Raw genomic sequence first — 22,853 nt, 5'->3', positions numbered from 1 at the left:
ACTTATTAATGAAAAGCTTTCATGGCAGAGGCATAGCTTAGGGAGCTCACTGGGCGCCACACCGCGGGGGGGGGGCACTTACCATGGGGCCTGCAGCGTGGGGAAATGGCAGTGTGGGGGAGGGTGGTGGGCAGACTCGCCCTGCCTCGGCTTGCCCCACCCCCAGGCGCAGGGCATGCATACTGAACAGCTAGCTACAAAACTGTATCACGGAAACCCCATCTGGATGCAATCAAGCTATTATCTGCCCGCTCTACTGGACAGCTCTACAGGTTCTTCCACTCGAAGGGGAGGCAGATAATCAACCCAGCCATAAAGATCTACGTGTAAAAGATCATTGCACAAATGCTTTATGGGGCCGAGATATGGGGAAGTGATATCAAATCAGAACTAGGAGCCCAACAAAACAAACTCATGAGAAAGATATTGGGGCTTCCACTGGGGACTTCAGCAAAAACAAAATGGGAGGCAGCAGTTATGAGTTCCCGGTCTCTGCAGCCGTGGAAGGCACTGTGGTTCTCTAGCAGTTTGACTTGACCGCCAGAGGAGCACCCCGTTCTCTCTTGAGAAAGACAAATGCCAACAACTGTAACAAAACTGCAGAGTGCTGCTTCCCTCCCCAACTCCAACTCAAGAATAGAGGGTCTCTTCACCCATTATGTCCACAGATGCAGACCTAACATGCTTACACACCTAAGCATGTGAAGCATGAATACAAACATGTGAAACACAAATACAGAGATCATGCAGGCATGCTTCTTAGGGAGTTGAGGTTGGTTGTGGTTCCCCGTTTAGTGTAGACTTCATAGCAGGCTTAGATTGCTGCTGCATAAGGTGTGAAAACCCCACTAAAAGGCAACAGGATCAACACTCAGGTCTTAGCAGTGTGGGCTGGACTGTTTCTATCCCAGGGCATAGCAGCAGCCTAACAGGCCCATAGTATTCAAGTGAGGTAATTTAACAGAAGCTGGCAGGGATCAAAAGGATGGCCCCCATCCATTTGCTCCATAGCAAGGCAAAAACATCCACACCTTCAACCTTCTACAGATCTAACCCACATCATTCATCTTGCCTTGGATAGCTGCTAAAATGTCATTTTACATCCAGTGGTGTGTGTTAATAGGCGCCAAGCTATACAAATTTTCCAGTTGGTGTCTACTTGCACAGGGCAAGGCCCCAGGGTTACCAAGAAGAGAAGGGCTATATTTTTCCACATCCAATGCCATCTCTATGACAGCTCTGTGAATTACACAAAGCAAATACGGTAGATGCACCACCTATAATTACCAGGGTAGAAAAAGGAACACACAGTTTAACACACACACACACACACACACACACACACACACACACACAGAGTCATGGGTGGCAAAATGTAGCAGGCTGGCAGAGAAAGCTTATTTGCATGCACACACTCAGTTCATGAAGTTTGCCAGCATTCAGAGTCAATATGTCTTAAGAATCTTAAAGGTGAGAAATCTCTCTAGAGCCCTGTTTTTGCAAAGATACTGGGTCTCAATTTAATCTAATCTAAGAATCATGGAGAACTGATGGTACCAGTGTTCTGTATCTGAACTTGGGGGGAAAGTGGGGCACCTCCCAACAGGGAACAACCATAGGAGAAAAGCAATGTCTGAGCATGCCCAACTGTTTAGCTGAAAATGTGACCTGCAGCAAAATAAATAAATAAATAATTTTTAAAAAATATCAGATAAAGCGGTTCTTAACGACTTGGTAATTGCTCACTATGGACTTAGAATTGCTCAAAAGGACCCCCACCTCCTACTTTAAGAGGACACAGGAGCTGGCCTAAATTCAGTGTCCTAAACCAAAAGGTTTGTGTTATTGTATGCCTGTATCGGGGGACGCGGGTGGTGCTGTGGGTAAAAGCCTCAGCGCCTAGGGCTTGCCGATCGAAAGGTCGGCGGTTCGAATCCCCACGGCGGGGTGGGCTCCCATTGCTCGGTCCCAACGCCTGCCAACCTAGCAGTTCGAAAGCACCCCTGGGTGCAAGTAGATAAATAGGGACCGCTTACCAGCGGGAAGGTAAACGGCATTTCCGTGTGCAGCTCTGGCTCGCCAGAGCAGCGATGTCACGCTGGCCACGTGACCCGGAAGTGTCTCCGGACAGCGCTGGCCCCTGGCCTCTTAAGTGAGATGGGCGCACAACCCCAGAGTCTGTCAAGACTGGCCCGTACGGGCAGGGGTACCTTTACCTTTACCTTTACTATGCCTGTATCCCTCATCTTAATTTCATGTTGGTAACAAGAAGGGGAAAGGGGGAAAGCAGAGAAATTGGAGAAAGATGGGAGAGAAGGGGTGCCCCACTTTTGGCTCTCACTGCCCCATTTTTACTTCAGCCCCACAGACCACTGGCATGCAACCCTCCTGCAGATTATGGGAATATGGCCCTTGACAAGAGAGAAAGGTTCATCACTCCATTCTAAGCCAATATCCCATGTGGTTTTCAGCATGTGTGACTTGGCCAGCCAGCATCATTGGAAAAAAAAAAGCGGGGAATCTGAGGAATGAAGTGAAAAGTAAGCGTCTTTCCTCAGCAACTCATTACCTCCACAGATGCAACCAAGATGCCAATTTGGCAGCTTTCCCGAGCTCTTGGATGGCAAAGATATGTGTAGTTTATGTCCAGTTAAAAACAGGCTGACAACACAGGTGTGGCCGGCTTATGCTTGTTCCATTTATGCAGAAGGAACATCAAAACCTGGGCTGTGTGTCAAGTTTTCCCTCCAGTTCTGCGGAGAGCAGGTGAACTTCACCAACCTTCCTGTGTATTTTGTGCTTTAGGGCTCACTTTCACCGGCCTGAGTGAGTCACGTATTAAGTAGTCATAACCACAGCGTGCACTGATCCATCCACAAAGAATGGAAAAAGCTGCCTGAGGGTTAGGACATCACTTGCTGCTGGACGTTGCCTTATAAGAACAGATGGGAATCAGTTAGGAAACCAAAAATAAATACAGAAAAAAAGTCAGCACCCAACAGTATACCAAATGCCAGGTTTGGCCCTGAGTCTGAAACTCTTAACAGCGGAGTAGGCAAAGAACTAAGCTGTAAACTAGGAGCGTTTTAATTGAATCTCATCTGTCATCTGGGTGCCTTATGCCAAATATGGGAAATGTATAACCTCGTCCACCCCAGGCACCATGGCAAATGGTCAGACACTATGAAAGTTGCAGCCCAACAATGCCTGGGACTACCATGTTGTCCACCACTTGATCTATATGCAGGGATTTTATTTTTATTTTTTCAAATAGAGAAGTATTCAGATTCTACAAGAAGTATTAAGTAGCCATGCTGGCCTATCAGAAAAATTCCAAAATGCAAGCCCTCGTCTGAAGTCTGCAATGGTACAGCCCAGATAGAGGTTTGCCACCTCAGCAAAAATAATATATATCACCATATGGCAAACACAATTCAAGAAACGATTTTCCATTTCGCTGCCTCTCAAGCAAACATACCCTCTGCTGCTAATGGAGGGGGGAGGGAAATGTCTCAAGCATAATGCCATTACAGAATTATGTAATTAGAATTGCAAACTTGGGGGAAGGGGAGCTTCTTCCAGAGTCCCATGAGGAAGAAGCTTATCCGGGGGTGTCTATAAGGAACTTATAGACTTGTATTTAAGCACGAGCCTGGTGACCACAGGAACCAAGAGCTGCAGGCAGATGGAACATCACACACACGAGTGAGCAGGCTGGTGATAGAGGGTTGGAACACACAGTTCCTCCTCTGAGGCCAATATAGAAAACCAAGCAAGCTGCTAGGTCCTCCTCTGCCAGCCCTCAGCAGGCTAGTAATTATTTTGGAAGGCTAGTAAATGTGGGGGCTTATTTACCCGGCTGTTGTAGCCACCTGTTGTTGGCACTTGTCTGTCTTAAGAGACAATGAAAGAGTGTGCCTTTGAGAGTCAAGTCAAACCGCTGGAGAGTTGCAGTGCCTGCTCTGTCTGTAGAAATCGATACATGAGATAAATGCTCTATTACAGGTGGGGCAGCAGAAATTTGAAAACCTGAAGAATCAACACCAGAGAACACGAAAATGCTCAGAGGTATGTCAAGCAGACTAGTCCTATATGACTTGCCAAAAATCTGCTTCAGCACAGCTTTGGCTTAGACACCATAGATACACTAGACTGGAGTCAGAAGTCCGTATGTATATCAATCACAATGGGTATTTTAAAATCATATCTCTCAACCACGACAGAGTAAAACCTAAGTACTGTTCCAATTACTCCCTAGCACGACCCTGTCTCTCTCACATCCTCATCTTGGCAGAGACCACTAACTATAATATGACGTGGTCCAGACAAGGCTGAAGTCATCCTCACCTGGATCAAAGGTGCTGTCTGAACACGACGGATGATATTGTTCTACGTATTTCGAACTTTGTACATTTCCCCGCTGTATTTTGGCACGGGGCAGAGCAGCAACAGATGTAAACACAGTGAAATGCATGCCATTTAAATGTGTTTTTCTGATATACAGTACTGCAGGCAAGTGCTCATTCAACAAATCCTCATCCTGGAAATAGACTGTTTCATTTCCTTTCAATCTCAGAGAGATCTGATTATTGGGGGGGAAATAAAAAATCCCAGACATAAGACATGGGGACCAAACCCAGGATCTTCTGAATGCAAAACATGAATGAGCTCTACCACTGAGTTATGGCTCTTTCCCAAGAACCACCTCTCTGAATTCCCAAAGCAGAAATAACTGTTGAATTCAGTTCCACTGCAAATCAGCATTACAGTCAAATGTTGCAAACTCACATAACCAGCTTCCAAAAGCCACTTTTCTTATCTTTGCCCATAAACCTGGTTATCACACAGCTTACCCACTGCAGAAATGCAGAGCAACATAAGCCAAACAATGGAGCTTTTTAAAAGAAATAACATGACGACACCCAAGCTAGACAGGAATCATGTTCTAATGGGGATGAAAATTAGGAAACAAGGGTCTGGTGTTCTTGTCTGAGAACTTTTCTACTACATCCACAAGAAGCCTAACTTTTCTGCTGTCACCTTGGACTGATTCTGACATTTTCTTATATTGCCTATGTATTACAACCTTTTGCTCTTGCAACAAGTTATTCTGTCGCTTCTTTATGCCCACTCCTCAAAGATACATTATTCTAGTGTAACTCCTGGATGCTACTTAAAAAAATTATATACCGTATAAGTCAAGAGTTGAAAGGAAGGCACCAAATGCTTTAATGAACGTGATTCCATCCAGTAGAGGGCGGCAGCACATACATACCCAAATCTGCAAGTTGTTGATTTTGCCAGCATAACAGCAACATCAGAGTATGAAGGATGAAGACAGCCCAGCTGCATCCAGCACACTGTGAACTAGACAACTATGCTCATAACTAACAGGTCAGAAATTAGGGCACATCTTTTAATTTGGGCAGAAGGTTCTAAGGACAGGACACGGCTGGTTCTTGCGTTGTCAAGGGATCTAGAACTGCATGATTGAAATGGGGTGGCTACATTCACTGAAGATGGCATACAGAGAACATTTCAGGTGCTCAGAACATATATTTAATCCTAACAACAAAAGCAACAACCCTGTCCAACTGGTCTGTTTTAATCCAATACTGCAACTGGTGGGGGCTGAGGTCAACAGATACCGATTTGCCTGAAGCCAGCTGATTAGTCTAATTACTGAGAGGCAAGATCTATGGGAAACAAGTACAGCACATCTGCCAAAATGTGCATCCCCAGTTGCACATGCAACAAGGATCACACCCTTGCATTCTGCACTGATCTGGAAAACTACCATTTCTTCATTCCTTATTTTTTAAAAAAGAACTTCTTATGGATTAGAATTCATACTGCAACCTACATTAAGTGATCTTGAAAAATGGATCCTGAAGGCACTGTGGTTTTTTGTTTGTTCATTTCCATACTCTGTGAAGAAATAACACCCTTTCACTCCAGTTTTGAATTCCTAAATACAAGCTACACCAGACCAGTTCTCTAAACTTCAACCGATCCCAGTTTCCATTACTCTTCGAAAACTAACATGCCATACTGCATAATTTAAACCAGAAGATGAAGCAAAGCAATTAGAAACAAATTAGCTAGACTTCCCACACTGTCCCATTAGAAGCTTCACACCCTAACCAACCACACCTTACCATATCTCCTTAGTGATGGGAGAAACCACCAGCTCCAGAAAACAAAGCCTGCTCCTGTTAGGTGGATGCTGTACCAACATTCCCCATTCAGAAGGAGATTATAAAACTTTTGTTAGCACAGCTAAGCTAAACAAATTGCTTTCCCATGAACGATGGCAGGGACTGAGCAATTTCTGTTTCCTGGGCAAAGAGTCTCAAGCAAGCAGCTCTCTACAGGACCAATGACCTGGATTCTGCAGCACTAACAGCTGAATAGGACCGGAGCTTCTGCCTTCAGGGGTGAGCTTCCATCTTCCAAGCGAACAGCGTTTGTGCACTGTTCAAGCACTTAAAAATAGCAACTGGGCAGCACGCTCCCCTCTCTGGTTGGACACCTGACTCCCACTTGAGGCTGGAACTAGCATTTAGTAAAGCAATTTGCCTGAAGACACCAAGTATGTGGAAATGTCTCAAGCCAAAAAGGATACCAAGTTCAGTACGTGGATCAAGTAAAGTCCTCCTAAGAAATCCGTTTTATCAAAAGGCAGTGACATTGGTGGCATGTGGATGCGATTGGCGGTGTCCTCCAAGGCAATGTAGCCTCTCAAGGAATGCCTCACCCAGCACTTCCAGAGGCATCAGCAGTCATGTGCTCAAGGTTCTGCCACACTCCACAGCAGCCTTTCTCAACCCAAATGTTGGACTACATCTCCCATCACCCTAGCTAGCGGCCCCAGTGGTCAGGTATGATGGGAGTTGTAGTCCAACGACATCTGGGGACTCAAGGCTGAAGAAGGTCACTCCAGAGGCTGTGAAAGGAATTGGTGGAAGTGATCTGAGTGTTGTGGACTAAGAGTTTTAAAGCAACATCTGCTTCCTAGTAAGAATCCAATGTAAAATATGATAGAGCCTTGCAACTTCCCTCTGGTCGCTGCCCAGTTCAGTTTCCAGATGACCAAAGACCCTTGTCCCTCTTCAGGCCTGTGCAGAGGATGTGGGGCGCAGCTGGGTAGACTTGCCTTGAGCTTCAAAGGGCTAAGATGGCGGGGGGAGGGCACCATGGGCCTGTCAGACTTACACAGTCACGCCATGAATCTTCTCTTTAGTGGAGCTTCAAAATGCCCTTTTAAGATCCATGTGCTTTCAAAATAAAAAACCTAGCTCTATACCAAGGGAAATACCAGTTAATTTGGCTTAAACTAGGGGTAGGCAACCGTGGTCCTGCAGGTGTAGCTGAACTACAACTTCCATGGCCTCTGACATTAGACATGTTGGCTGGGGCTGATGGGAGTTGGGAGCCCAACAATATCTTGAGAGCTGATACCTGGAGGTCATCTGGTTCCTCAACCCTGCCTTAAAACGAACATACTCTGTTCAAGTTGCAATATTTAGCACCTTTACGTGAAATTGACAATGGAGAGAAACTGCATGAGTTGATGGAAGCAGATAAGAAGTCCGTTTAGAACAGAGCAAGGATAACTGAGGAACCCTAGGGAGACAAAGCAGAATTCTTGGGCAAACAACCCTTATCCCAAAGCCTCCCCTTTATACACATTCCCAGCACATTTTAAACATTTCTCGATAACCACGAGAGTTAGGAATTGCTTTCCCTTTTTAAAAAATAAATGGTGAGGGGGAAAGGAAAGCAAACTGCTGTACTGGATTCTGTTCTGAGCAAAGCAGGTTTCGCTTAAGGAAGGCTGCGCCAAACCATTTTCAGAGCCAAAGTAAATAAGCTTCCACAGCTGCATTATGCCAAAAGTACCAGTCGTTCTTGCAGACGAGCCGATGATCCATGAATTGACATGGACAAAACACAAACCCCTCCACCTCTCAAAATGCCTCACGGCAGCTAGAACAAACTATGTGGCACAGAGAGGTAGCTTCCAGCTTACACCATGTACCCCCCTATCTTTAGTTCCTTCTTGAAAGTGAAAAAAGAAAAAGCGAATGCAATTCATTAACACCCACCGCTAGCCTGTCTCCAGGTTGGGCCACAGCTCAGCAACGCGTCAGTTGGAGCAGCAAAAGGCCGGCATGAACTGGCAGCATGCCACGCCAACATGCTTTGGTAGTTAGTGCAAATAGGAAAATCTGAGGGCTGGTCTTAAGTCCTCTGGATTAAATATTGGGACGTCAAACACATCCTAAAAGAGGCACATTACATCAGAGGTAAGCGAAGTTCAGCACAAGGAACCAGGACTTGCGCTCTAACATGACAGCGCCTGGAGAAGCTGAAGAATATCTGGTCCACATCGACAACATGGGGAAAGCCAGCGTAAGGGATTGAACGTAGCAGATATACACGTTTCCAGGGCCACAAATTCAAAAGATGTGATTAAGAGCAGTTTAAGAAGAAAAGTGGATGTAAAACCACAAGATTTTATTTGCTGGCAGTGCAATCATTTTGTAGGGGATTACTCTGTTGTCTAATCAGCACCGCATTTGGTTCAAGATGCTGTGTTGCAGTGTGCTGGCTAGATCTTTAAGCTTAGGGTGACATCTGTTAGAGACTAGTTCATGTCACATTTTTCAAGTGACTAACCTGCGTGCCCAAATGCCCATGGAAGACTAAGAAGAAAAAGCAACCAGCTACAGTGAACTCTAAAAATATTTTAGTCGGCAGGTTTGTGAAAAAGAAATTCAAGACTATTAACAAGTTTATATGCTACACCTCTTGGGTATCAAGGAAAGGCAGGTATCAGTAAACAAACAAACTTAGAACACTGTCATTCCTTTAAAAAATGTAAACATGCTGTAAAGTTGAAATATGTACTACTAACCGTTTGTGTGTAAAAATACATGGAAGAAGACAGAGAAGACAAAGGAGACTTTCGTTCTTTTCCGCTCCTTGGAATTCCCTTCTATACAGAGGTCTTTTGTGGCTGTCTACATTGCAAACAACCCTACTCAAGCCGAGGAAAACCCACAGCACGGTAAGAGAGTTACTGTTTTGCATACAAGAGATTCCAGGTTCAATCCTGGCAATTCCAACTAAAGGATCTCAAGTACATGGGAAAGAACTCTTCCCGAGACCATGACAAGCTGTTGCTAATTGGAGCAGAAAAAATTAAGTCAGATAGGCCAGTAGTCTGTTTCGGTATAATGTGGGTTCAAATGCTCACAAATCAGGAAATTCTGCTTTTGAGCAGAGTTGCTTGGGCAGTGGCGGCAAAACACAAAGGCAACCTCCACGAGAGGTCCAGAGCGTAGCAACACAAGTGGCAACTTCCTGCTTGTCAAGTGCTCTCCTCAAGGAAACTCGCCTGGCACCTTTGTTACATATTTTGAGGTGCCAGGCAAAGACAGTATGCCCTTCTAAACTGGGGTGTGTATGTGTGTGTTGTTTGTTACTATGTTATGTATTATTGTGTTTTTGTACTATAAGCATTTCTGTGATCCTTGGATGAAGAGAACTGTAGAAATGTAATAAAGTAAATAAAGTAAAATACATAAATAAATAAATAATACTAGCAGGAACCACTGAAGCAGTCCAGTGCCTAGAATGTATGTCCAGACAGCATGAGGCCTTCCCTATTTTATGGCAAGTTTCACGTTTTTCTACATGCCTCCCTTCCAAAGTGCAACACACACACACACACACGATACGGAACACAAGAAGCTCCTTTTTCTCTCAAGAAGTCATAGAATCAGTACTATAGATTTGAAGGGGACCCAAATGATCGCCTAGTCCAAGTCCCTATGATGCAGAAATCACAGAGCATCCTTAACAAATGACCATCCAACCTCTGTTTGAAAACCACCAAAGAAGAAGAGTCCACACCGCCTTCCGAGGTGGACTGCTCCACTGTCAAAAAGCTCTTGCCATTGAAAATTTCTTCCTAACGTTTTCCTAATCTTCCCCATCATCTGCTACCTGATCTTTTTAACTCAAGGGTGGGAAACCTTGATGCCCTCGTTGGGAGTCCAACAACAGGGCCACAGGTTCCCAAGCCCTGTTTTACCTAGTTATGCCAGGAATGCAAAACACACCCTGTCACCAAGCACAGGCTATCACTTAGAATGAGAAATTAAGCATGGAATGAGTCTGTGTAAGAGATGTGACTTCCTGCACTCAAGTAACCTCCCAGACCATTAGACTGAAGGGGTTGTTACTAGCCTCAACAGCGAAAGAATCATCAGCCATAACAGGGAGTCCACCCATAATTTAGAAAGCAGTTCCTGGTAGAAGAACCAGAGCAAACAGTAATTCAGCAATCAAGCAAAAAACAAAACAAAACACTTCAGTGCTTTAAATAGTTCAAAACCAGATTGTGCTGTAGTGTAATTCCCTACTTCTTAGTGTGAAACATACCCAAGGGCAAAGGTTTGTTATGCTGTGGGCAGTATAACACAGAAGTGAAATGTTTCATCTCTACACCGAGTTCCCTGCATGCTGTACGGCTGATGACTGATTATGTAGAGGCCTGAAGAAAAAAGAAGGAGGGATTCAAGAAAATAGGCAATTCTTCTCTCCCAAATGTATACCAGGCTGCAAGTCATTCATGGAGCCACTACCTAGTGTCAGTTCTTTGGCAAGGCACTCATGGCAAGACCCCTTTCGCCCCATTAAGTGTGGGGAATGCAAATGATGAATTCCATCATGTTATTTCTTACCACCTTGGCTGTTCTGTGCAAAGTGGTGGAGCACAAAGGGCAAGTGACACCTTAGATGCTTTTGGGGTCTTGGTTAATATGCGACGGCGGGGGCCGGGGGGGGGGGGAATTGGCAAAAGGGAAGCACCAAGTTTCAGATCCAAAGTCAAAGAGGCAAGTCTTGTTTTATTTATTTGCAGAAACACTCTAATTTATTTCTGTACGTAATAGATTGTGAGTGCTTTAAAAATAGGACCATTACAAGACCAATAAAGGCTGGGTATATTTTGTTCCATTGTTTCAAGCACTTGCTCCCATCATCTTTACAAGCGATCTTCACAAGTAATCAAATGGGGAGGAGGTTCCATTCCTTTTTTAAAAAGCTAAGTAAAAGCAATCTATGTAATGTGCCTTTTAATAACAATAGAATCAGAGTTGATTATACAACAGAAATGGAATGGAAACATATAGATGTTACTGATCTTATAGCAACAAATATTAAAATATCACCTGAAAGCAAGCTGGTGTCAAGCATACTGCTCTGCTTTCCTTTGGACCACATCAGTGAGGCCGAAAGGGGGGTCATTGTCTGGGCAGTCCAGGATCCCAACACACACTCCCCAGGCTTGTGCCCTACTTTAGTGCTGCTAATGCAGCAGTTTTGACTTCACCCTTGGAGGTGCACTCCATTGCCTCTCGAGTCAGATGAATGCCACCAATAGCAAACTTGAAAACATTAGCCATAACCAGAAACTGACAACTCTTTAGCACCATGTGAAGTTCACCTCTGTTTTTCAGGCTGAGCAAGTGCCCTCTTGGGAATCAGGTCTGCTGTATTGATCACTTGCAATGAAATGAACGAACAGTAAAATCTCTGAGAATGGACCATGCACTGTCCATTTAAGCACAATTTAGCTTCTAGACTCTACCTTTCCCCCTTTCCTACCAGGGAGCTGTAAAGAACTCTATTAATAAACTAGTTATGCTACACATACCTGCAAGGAGACAAACTTTAGTAATTAAAAGTTTTCAACACACACCTCCACATTTCAAATGAGAAGAGAATTTCTAAAAACACATTAAGATAGACTGCCCGATGGGACTTAAAAACAAAATACTGATTTGGGGAATTCTGGACAGTAAAGGAACACAAAAAGTAATTGTGCAGAAGTTTGTATTAACCTTTTTATTCAAGTTATGTGTGTGCCAATGAAACTACTTCACTGAGAAAGGGAACTGCATGTACTAAAATGAAAATCCAAGCAAAAACACACTTTAAAAAATCTAAGCAGCAGCAGAAGCAGACTAATGCAGCTTCCCTCCTGGAAAGTATAAACATCTATGGTGCTTTTTGGTTGATAAGAAGTAAGCAGCTGTAAACAACTCCCTTTCTCCACCTCCTTACAATGTTCTTCCATTGAACTAATCTGTTGCAAAGACTTTCTAAAGTTACTGCACTTACTGCAAAATTGTAAACCCCTTAACTGCTACACCAATAAATACCAGGCCATATAGCAACTTGCTGCGCAAAGAAAATTGATACAAATGGGAACAGGTGAGTAGATCAAGTTTCATTTGCCTCCGTCACCAACACTGACACTAGGTTACTGAAGTATCTCAATCAGTCCCTGATCAGCTTCCACATTTGCTTTAGCAGGTCTGGCACCAGCACCAGATACCCTCAAGGCCCCTGCACAGCCTACCACTAACACTGGTGACTGGGAGCAGCTGCCGAGACCACATAGCACTGCTCCTGCAAGACCGACATTGGCTCCCAGTATGTTTTCGAGCACAATTCGAAGTGCTGGTACTGACCTTTAAAGCCCTAAAAGGCCTTGGGCTCAGTATACTTGAAGGAGCATCTCCACCCCCATCGTTCAGCCCAGACACTGAGGACCAGCGCCGAGGGCCTTCTGGAGGTTCCCTCACTGCAAGAAGTGAGGTTACAGGGAACCAGACAGAGGGCCTTCTCGGTAGTGGTGCCCACCCTGTGGAACACCCTCCCACCAGATGTCAAAGAGATAAACAACTACATTCAGAAGACATCTGAAGGCAGCCCTGTTTAGGGAAGATTTTAATGTGTGACATTTTAGTGTATTTTAATCTTTGTTGGAAGCTGCCCAGAGTGGCTGGGGAAACCCAGTCAGAAGGGCAGGGTACAAATAATAAATTATTATTATTATTATTATTATTATTATTATTATTATTATTATTACCTACCTGCATGCCCTAAGTTCCCCTTTTTAAATAAAAATTAAAAAAAACAGGTGCTCCAATGTAATGAGTACCCTTCTGGGCCTGGGGGAGGTGCCATGTTTAACCCTGGAGTGATGCTATATCATGGGCATTTTGGGAATCAAGAAAGATGTTCCCCCTAAAAATTCATCTTGGTGTTACTTGGTACCACCATCACCCAGAAAGCCTGCCAGAGCATCTCAGCATGAAACGTAAGTTGTGAATTTATCTGTGGCTATATCTTAATTGCTTCTTGTGCCATTTGATTCTTGTAGCATGGCATATATATTTACTGTTTTTATTATTTTAATGTGTGCCACCATGGGAATTTTTACTGATGAGTAGTATAGCCTTTTTCTACACAAATAAACAAATGGTGGGCAGCTGCTGGAACACGTGGAAATGCTTACGCCAATCTGTAAAACAATTATAAATAGGTTCAGTTGGTTATAAATGGAGGTTTATAAAGGGAGTATTTTGAAGTACATTTGTTACAAAGACTGAACTGAAATCCTCAGGGGAAATAACCAAGACTACAGGAACCCAACCTGAAGCACTTAGGAACAGAACTTTGTTTTGTAAACTAGTTTGAGGTGTTTGGTTTTTTTAAAAAACCCAACAACTATCAAGCAGTATGAACGTTTTATGAAACAAACAAATAAGAACGGAGGAAACATTCATACAAGAACAAATAGTAAATTACAAATCATACATGTTCACAGAGCATTTCATGTTTTGGGAGGAATAAAACAAAAACTAGTTTTGCAACTTTATCAGCAGCAACCAATAGTTTCTTTCAGTAATTATTGATCAAGACTGGATATGAATTAGTGCCTCAGAAATTAGGTTTGTTCTGCAAAAGCAGAGCCTGAACCACACAATGTAATCATGCAATAGTAGCAACTATTAAAAAACTAAAGTAAAACCATCTTTATTTTTCAAAGAACATCCCATATTCTGCTTTCAAATGATCTGTGCATCCTGCATAGTAGCAAGCAGCTTTACGGTCAAAGGTCTACATAAAGTTTTAAAACAGGACAACAAATCAGTCAGGATAGTAGAGAAAAATAATATTTAAAAGTAATTTATGAAGCATGCCAGGGGGCTGAGGGGGAGAACACACTGGCTTTCGCAAATAAAGGTAAACAGAACAAACACTCCCCTTGAAAGGCCAAGCATCACCATACATAGATAGCATGCTTTCAGTTCCATTACATGTTTACTAGTCTTGTGCAGAAAACTATAGTGGAATTATGATTCCAATATGCATGCCAAAAAGTCTGCTGCAGTGATGTTGATGTCCACGTGGTTATGCTGGTGCCTAAATCAACTAAAGAAAAAATGGAAGAACTTGGGTTTAAAAAAAAAAAAGAGGAAGAGGACGAGGACAAGGACAAGTTCCTAAGTAAAATAATGTCATGGTGGTTGTAAGCATTCTCAGATCAAACCTACAGAATCAGAAACAACTGCATAGGTCAGTAACTGAAGTGCTGCCTGACTTCAAAGTTGCTCAGTTAGTTGCCCCTCAAAATCTGGAGAAAGTGTTTGTGCAGAACTTGTCACCAGGCCACTTTATAATCAAACATCACACCCTTCCCACAGTGGACCTTCCAAGAAAATTAAGCAATAAATTGTGCCTTGATTGACTACTACAGTGAGCAAGTGTTAGGGAACGTTTGTTTCTATGATGTCTCCATATTAACAGGTCTAGACTGGATAGAGTCACCGCTGATAAGGTATTGGTTAAAAAAAAAAAAAGGTCACTGATTAGAACCAAAGCACAATATATTGCTTAAAGATCTTTTCTACTGAAAGGACCGCCAAGCTTGGACACAAGGAATATCCATGTGGAGAAGCTGATTTCATGTACCCATCATACACATCAGCATGATGTGGCCACTATGTGGAATAAGTTTTCAGAAGTCTTCACATGGGAGCAGTAATGTCAAGTCCAAAAGGAGAGAGGAAAAACAGGTAAAGAAGAACACAGCAAAATGTTTTGTGAACATTGCCAACTTAAAAGCAGGTCTTCTTTCCTAAATGCAGAGACTTTCAATTGCAGTTGGCAATTTACATCTAATCTGCTCTGAGTTTCTACAGCCAGCTCCTGTTTTCTTTTCAGCTTCCGATGAGGGAGTTAGCAAGCTCTCTCCCTCGTCCAGACCAACCAAGCATAATTGAAGCCTGCTCTAAAAGATATGCAATGTCAGATTACTGAATAAAACAAAGGAAATATTTAGGTCATGCATCATTTCTTTTACATGAAGAAATCTTGAAGCGACAAGAGGAAAACCCTGGCTTGTATCCAGAGTTTGTGCCAATTTTGGAAGCTTTTAACTTAAATAGGAAAAGGTAGGATGAGCTCACAAACAAACGTGCACACACCCACACACCAAAAATTGAAGATTCATAGGCTAGAAATAGACAATGAAGATATACTATAAATGTATTTATAAATACCAGTCATGGGTAGTAAGACTAGGCCTCTCAGGCGGAAAATATTGTAAAATATATAAATTATAATACAACTTTATTACAAAAGTCCCACTAACTGCAGTTCTGAATTCCAACTGCTGTAAATAGCACAAATTAATGGAAAGCAGACCAGCTACCTGTTTCATGAAGATTTAAAGGCATGATGTGGGGGTTCTGTGAACACGGATCTCCAGTGTTAGTTCTTTTTCAATTATTAATAGCAGTCTCGGGGAGTGGAGATTTGGTTTGGGACCTTTGACCTTTGTCATTTTCTCAGATTAAAATTGCCCCCCCTTGCCCTACAAGGCAAAACATACCAGCCCCCATGTGAAGTTCTATTTAGTGATAAGTTTCAAGTTCTTGAAAATGGAAAAAAGGAACCTGATGTTGATATTGAATATTCAGGGCACTTACTTCCCTACTAGTTTATATGGTTGTTCTGTCTTTTAAAAGCAACACACAGCATGCTCACATCTCTGAATTAGCTTAATTTAGCCAGATTTATATTTATATAAATTATGTATTTACGTTTATGAGTTTACTACACAGAAACACCCACTTTGTTACACTTGCCAAATGCTGTAAATTTAAAAATAAATGAATCTAAAAGCAGACCTGGGTGGGACTGAAATCTAAACAGGAGTGTTGGACTCAGGTGCCCCCCCAACTCAACCCCTGTTTTGCCAGTGTAACTGAGATTCCGGGGGGGGGGGGTTCTTCTTTCAGAACAGGGACCCACAGGGGAACAGAAGGAATCACACAAACCTTTTTCGACCCTTCCTCCTGGCCTTCGCTATTATTACAACTGAGTTACAACAATTAAAACAGCTTACCATCGCAGAAATAAAGCATGTCCAAAAAACATACATCTCAGGCATCGGAAGAGGTGTGTGTGTGTGTGTGTCTTCAGCAGTCCCGCAAAGATGTATAACGAAGATGCTGCCAGACACACCTCTGTGAGGAAGGAGTTCAAAAACTTAGGGGCTGATACAGATAATGTGTTGTCCTGCCGCCACCCCAAGCTTCTCAGAACAATGGAACAATCAACAAGGGTCAAAGAGAATTACCCAAACCAAGAATACAGCTCACAGTAAATTGGAGTTTCAGCAAGAGTTAAGAGTTTCATGTACTTAGTGGATTAATTCTTGCAGCCCTTTAAGAACTGACTATCCTAATTATGGGTGAATCTGTCCATTTTTATTCATCTCCATTTCCCTTTCTTCCAATGTTAAGTTTGCTTTTCCACATCAGTCTGCGATTTTCTTCTTAAGTCCTCATGGACATTTTTAGTGTCAATTTCTTCTAATATACATATTTGAACACTTTTTTTGCCTTATATACATTTTCACAAAACATTTTCCCTAATGCTACTTTCACCAATATATGCCATTTGAAGATGATTTTACTCTAGTTAAGTTCACCTTTGTACATGTGGCTGAAGAATGGCATTGCAAAATTCAGACATGGGCAAATTTCATCAGCCCCAGCTGCAACAAAACATGTCTCTCCTGCATCCGTCTCTACAGTCACAGTAGTGTTCGCCTGCAAAAGTGCATTCCTCCATTGTCTCCCGAGACAGATAGATGCCAACAGTTGCATTTCAGTTCACATATTGATTTAGGCAGTGCAAATTAAGCGCGTCTCTAAATGAGATATCAACTAAATTGATCCCTCCAATCCCTATTCTTTGGTAAGATGGAAAGCAACTAATCAAAGCATGAAGATAAAGAAGTATAGAAATGACATTAATAACATTCTCGATTCTAAATAATGGGCCTTTGAGTTGGAAAGAATTAGTCTTATCTCTGCCTAAGAAGAGTCAAAGCTCACCACTCTCAAGTCAAAAGAGGGAGCTGGAGAATGAAAACAAACAGTGTGCCCTGCCTCCTTAATGACCCTTGGACAATAGCCATAAAGGGCTGATCAGGGCATCAGTGACATCATTTTCCAGAGAGGGGGAATAAGCAGACAACAATACACAGCCCTGTTACGGGTGGGCTGGGGGATAGGGCTGTACTTCCTGCCAAGAATTCCCCCCTCCCACTTATAAGCCCATACTACCAAAGATAAATATAGAAGGAGTCATTTCTGTCCAAGCCAACTGTGGTCCTGGGCAAAGCAATGGGGAGTGAGAACTGATGTGTTTGCTTACTATGTCGTTTCCAGTTTGGCCTCTAAATGCACCTATTAGATTAGGGTGGGGAGGGGAATGCTGTTAAAGAGAACTAACTGAACTCTTATATACAGACAGCAGATTTCAGACCATGCGGTTTTACTGCAAAAGGCTGCTTTACCACCTACTGTGATGGAATGGAAATGGGGGGGGGGGTGTCAGCTTAGCTACCGAAACAGCTGTTGGGAAGTCAGTTTTAGCTGTATACCTCTGGCAAAGGGCATAAAAAGCCATGCTGCATCATTACGAGAACCCAAAGTTAAGGGTAAATATTCCAGTCACTACCTCTTCCTTGAAAAAATAGTCCTTTTGCTTCCAACTCTCTCACTGTACCTTAAGCCGGGTACCTGCTTTGGGTACCCCCAGCACTAGAATTCAATAGCTACTTATAGATGCACAGTTGTGGCACTGTCTGTTACTTGTATTTGTTATTTATTATCTTAATTTAGGAATCACCTTTCACGTGAGCCTCAAGGTGATTTACAAACATACACTAAAAACACTAAAAACTTTTTTTTAATAGTACAAAATCTAATTATAGGTTTTAAAACAATACAAAAATAAACACCTAAGGCAGAGACCTTTCCACACAGCTGGAAAAGCTTGAAAAAACAAAAATGTCTTCAATTGTTTCCACAAAGTACAGAGGGTGGATGCCTGTCTTATCTTAACAGAGATACTGTTCTACAAATCTGGTCGTATAATTCCTTGCCCAGGGAGGCTTCTGGGTTAAGAACTTCCTATTAAGAAATACTTTGTGGGGCTGTGATAATGTTCCCAACAGGTTTTAGGATGCAAACTAGGGATGGGCAATCCTTCCTCTATTGAGTCCTGCATGCCCTCATGAGTAATCTGTCATGAGCTGCATGCTAGTAGTGAGCAGAGTCAATGGTGAGCGGAGTCAGAGACAAAACCGATCTGGGTTGCCTAATCTGGAATAAAGATCACCCCCTGTTTCAATTTTCATCACAGCTGCCCCAGAGCACAACTCTCAATCCTATGAAGTTCAACTCACAAGTAATCTCAACTGTGCTTGATAGGATTACTCTCACATAAGTATACAGAGGGTTTAAATTTTTATTTTTAGTGCAGGAGAGCAACCCAGTTACTGTTCTGGAAAGTAAGTGAAAGTAATTTCTGATTTTAGAGAGCAAGACATACATGCATATGACACACAGAGAGAGTGTAAAAGTCTTATTGCAGGCATGTCCAAAGTCCATTTCAAGGTCTAATCTGGCCCCTGTGGCAGTTTATTTCCTGGGGTAAAATCCTAAAAAACACGTCAACAACTTCAAGCCAAAAAACGTCAACAACTTTGGTCGGCCCTTCACTTCATCAAATCTGGCCCTCTTTGAAAAAAGTCTGGACATCCCTGTCTTATTGGTTTGTTCTCAGATCAAGCCAACCAGAAGAAGTTTTTAAAATTTTTATTTTTATCAAATAAAATACTTTCCCCTCACAATTGTTTAGAACCTAGGTAGAAAGGGGAAAACAAACCTTTAAAAAACAAAGGAGGGGGGACAGAGAGGAAGGAACTCTAACAGGATGGAAGTATGAGAGAACTTCAGGAGGAACGGAAGGCCACAATAAAACGCCATTAGAGGCTGCATAGGACCTCTGGCCTGACTCTTGTTGGGTATCTATTTCATCATTTCACCGTATTAACAGAAGCTGCATTTTAATAAACTGCAAGTCACAATGAGGGGTGAGCAAAATATACATTTCAGAGACACCAGCAGTTGGATGTCTAATTGTACACACCACAAACTACCGGTACCTGCATCATTCCAAGTCAGATGCTAGTGAGTAGATAAAAACACTTAATAGTTGCACACTAAATAAATCTGCTGGATGGACATGAATTCTCGCAGTGTCTGCAACAGCCCAAAGCTATATTCCAGAAATGGGGCGTTTTTCTACAGCATGGGCCTTTTTTATATAAAAACTTTGATTAAATGAAAGCAGGGCCTTCAGTTTTGTTCAAAACTAAATTTTGAATCCGTAAGACTTTGGCTTCAGATCTATACTTGTTAAGCTACAGGCTTTATTCAATACAAAGGAGGTTTAAATCATTATTGGACTCATGGGATTTGATCTTTAGATAAAATGCAGCAAGTTCTTTCGCCCAAAGAGCTATAATTCAATACCATTCATCTTACAGACAGATGGATCTCAGTATGATGTGTGCAAGTAGATTGTCAGATTTTATTTTATTTTTGCCTCAAGGACATTTCAGACATTTTGATATGCAAAATTCAGAAGGGCAACTTTGTTTAAAGTAACACAAACCAGGGGGAAATAAATGTTCTGCATATTAAAATTAAAAACATGAGGATTCAGAGACTTATTTATTGTATTCTTCTTCATATAAACTAAAGTAGCATAGTGGCTAATGAAAGTAAGCTGTGAACCAGTACTGGTGATGGGTGAATGATACAATTGGAATTGGTGCGGTAAATATGAGCACTCCCAGCAAGTTTTGAAATTCACTAATGACAGCCCAAGGTGTGTTCAAAAGGCAGAAGTATACAAAAGGCTCTGGATAACTAAGTCCTAGAAGGCCTCCTGAATTAACAAGATAGCCTGTGGATGAGAGTCTGATTCTGTGCTTTCTTTGACTGGTTTTTCTTTGTTATTATTTGCAGTTTGGATACTGTTATGTCTCTAAGAACATAAAAACGTAAGAGGAGCCTGTTGGATCAGGCCAATGGCCCATCTAGTCCAGCATCCTGGTCAACATCTACACTGAGCTATTCACTAGGATGCCAAGGTCTTGTTCTTGGTCAGTCATGAACTACATTTTCTGCTTATATATCAGGAGCATCATATTATCTATCTCAGCTTGAAGGAAGGTGGGACACGATGCTGTAAAAAGAAGGAAAATAAGTGAACAAAATACTTAAGCCACAGAAGTTTCATTTCCGACTCTTACTCAGCCAAACATCCACGTAGCCTACCATTCCAGAGGATTTTTTTTAAGCAAACATCAGCCAACTGAACAATGCTCTTTTTTCCCTGCGCTAAGTGGTTGCAATGATGAATGAGAGAGATGAGTTACTTTCTTGGAGGAGTGTGTTCCTCACAGGAAAATGTAAACCACTTGCAATGTTCTGTCTCTCCTGAGGTAAAGTTAAGCCACAAGCTGACTAAAGATAGCCCAGTGATTGTATGTTTGCTGAAAAGCAGAGAATGAAACACTTTCCCGGCAGTCAAATGTCAAGTAAGTACAAGTGCTTGGAACGCTTAGACCATTCCATAACGCGGAAATTTACATGCAGAAACTATCTCTACATACATTCAAAGTTCAATTCTCAACACCCCTGGGTAGGATAGGGGGAAAGTAACTGCCCGTCAGTGTAGACTAAGCTGGATGGATCAATGGTCTTATTCAGTATAAGGCAGCTTCCTATATTCCTATGTATAGCTAGAATCTTTTGTAATGAGCAGTGGTTTTGTGACAGGCACGTTAATGGAAACAGCAACCCATGAAAGCAGAAAGTTCGAAACCTACTTGATAAACCTCTGAGCCTACTACAGTTTTTCAAAACGCCTTGTTTCTGCAAGAGTAGAAGAATATCTCATGCACACCAGATCAGTAATGTGGAAGGCAAACCAAATCTCAAAGTACCAGCCTCCAGTTCCCACTTCCACCTCATTTCCACCCTCAAAGTTCATTACTTCAGAAATCATTAACCTGCATTCCTTTTGTGACTGGGGTGGAATGAATGGAGCCATCTCAACTAGATTCGCAATACATGGAGGAGGAGGCGAAAGCAAAGGATGGTGAAGAGCGTAGCCCACAAAGGGAAGTGACAGAGCAAACATTGTTTACAGACACTGAGCCAGGCTAATGCAACCTAATTTCATGTTATGCTCGAACAAATCCCAAACAATAAGGCAGGAATGGGGGCAGGATGGGAGAATGGTATCACCTCATCCTCCATAGTTTTGCTGACTGGAAGAGGGCCAGGATTTCAGGCTAAGTATATGAGCACAGTAGCCAAAGCAACAGAGGCCTCCAAGCTTCTGCCTTGGCACAGCTGACTATTTCTGGGCGGCCAAATCACATTGAAAATTATTGGCAGTGGGGCAGGGTGGGGGGTTGGAAGCAGCTCACCAGTTGCTTTTAGAACTTTACTGCTGCACACTCCACTCATGCCCTGCACTGGGTATCTAATGGATTCTCTCAATGGGCCTCCATAACTATTACATAGCAGAGAGAGACATTAGTTCAGTACAAGCTGCTGCAAACTCCTTCACCTTTCCTACACCAAAGGCCTCTCTCAATGCACAGGACCTCTAGCCCCTAGTCTGTCTTGCCCCAAGACCAGTCTTGAAAACAAAGGAAAGCAGAGGGAAACTACAGATGCAGGATCTCCTCCCATATTAGGTTTTTAAGCTCTTGGGCCAATCCAACAAAGGTTTTAAGATTCCTGCCTGAAACTCATCACCCATCAGGTCTAGTCAGCATGGGATGATGCAAGTTGTGGTCCAGCAACATCTGGAGGGCTGCAGATTAGCTGCCCCTGCCCTAGAGGCAGGCAACACTGGGTTAGACTGACCAGAAGGGTGAGCCAAAAGAAAGAAAAGGTAAAATTAACGAGCAAAGCTTGTACTGAACTTTAGGAGGAAGGGTTGCGATTCAGTGGTAGAGCACATCGTGCATGCAGAAGGTTTCACATTCAAGGCCTGACATTGCAGTTGAGGTTGGGAGAAACCCCTGGCTCAAACCCCAGAGAGCTGGAACCAGTCAGTGTAGCCAATGCAGAGCTAGATGAGCCAGTGGTCTAACTCGGCATAAGATAGCTTCCAGTATATCTGAAGGAGCGTCTCACCCCCATCGTTCTACCCGGACACTGAGGTCCAGCGCCGAGGGCCTTCTGGCAACTGCCCCCACTGCAAGAAGCCAAGTTACAGGGAACCAGGCAGAGGGCCTTCTCGGTAGTGGCACCCGCCCTGTGGAACACCCTCCCATCAGATGTCAAAGAGAACAACAACTACCAGACTTTTAGAAGACATCTGAAGGCAGCCCTGTTTAGGAAAGCTTTTAATGTTTGATGCATTACAGTATTTTAATATTTTATTGAAAGCCGCCCAGAGTGGCTGGGGAGGCCCAGCCAGATGGGCGGGGAATAAAATGTTGTTGTTGTTGTTGTTCCTGTGACACCTGCACACAGTACTACGATCCTATACATCAGGCATAGGCAAACTCGGCCCTCCAGATGTTGAAACTCCTA

General features: G+C 42.8%; 2 protein-coding genes across 51 annotated transcripts in view; one reads left to right on the top strand and one right to left on the bottom strand.

Annotated features, from left to right (window-relative positions):
• LOC310826186 (tigger transposable element-derived protein 1-like) overlaps window positions 1-22,853 on the top strand; it is a 1,677,490-nt gene that overhangs the window by 1,000,215 nt on the left and 654,422 nt on the right. The window lies entirely within an intron of this gene.
• Window positions 1-22,853, bottom strand: part of MICAL3 (microtubule associated monooxygenase, calponin and LIM domain containing 3) — a 182,881-nt gene that overhangs the window by 122,054 nt on the left and 37,974 nt on the right. For 4 of the 50 annotated variants that reach the window (XM_083699750.1, XM_083699774.1, XM_083699740.1 and 1 more), the window contains exon 1: window positions 6,159-6,462. The exons of 43 other annotated variants lie outside the window; for them this stretch is intronic. The gene's annotated coding sequence lies outside the window, so the exon portion shown is untranslated. Of the gene's footprint in view, window positions 1-6,158; window positions 6,465-22,853 lie in introns of those variants that run through there. 3 more of the 50 variants (XM_083699777.1, XM_083699735.1, XM_083699731.1) reach the window with 2 other exon arrangements.

Source organism: Podarcis gaigeae, assembly GCF_964106915.1.
Source record: "Podarcis gaigeae genome assembly, chromosome: 10".
NCBI classification, from domain to species: domain Eukaryota; kingdom Metazoa; phylum Chordata; class Lepidosauria; order Squamata; family Lacertidae; genus Podarcis; species Podarcis gaigeae.
Note: the sequence above shows the minus strand (reverse complement) of the source record. Positions and strands in the feature narration are given on the sequence as shown.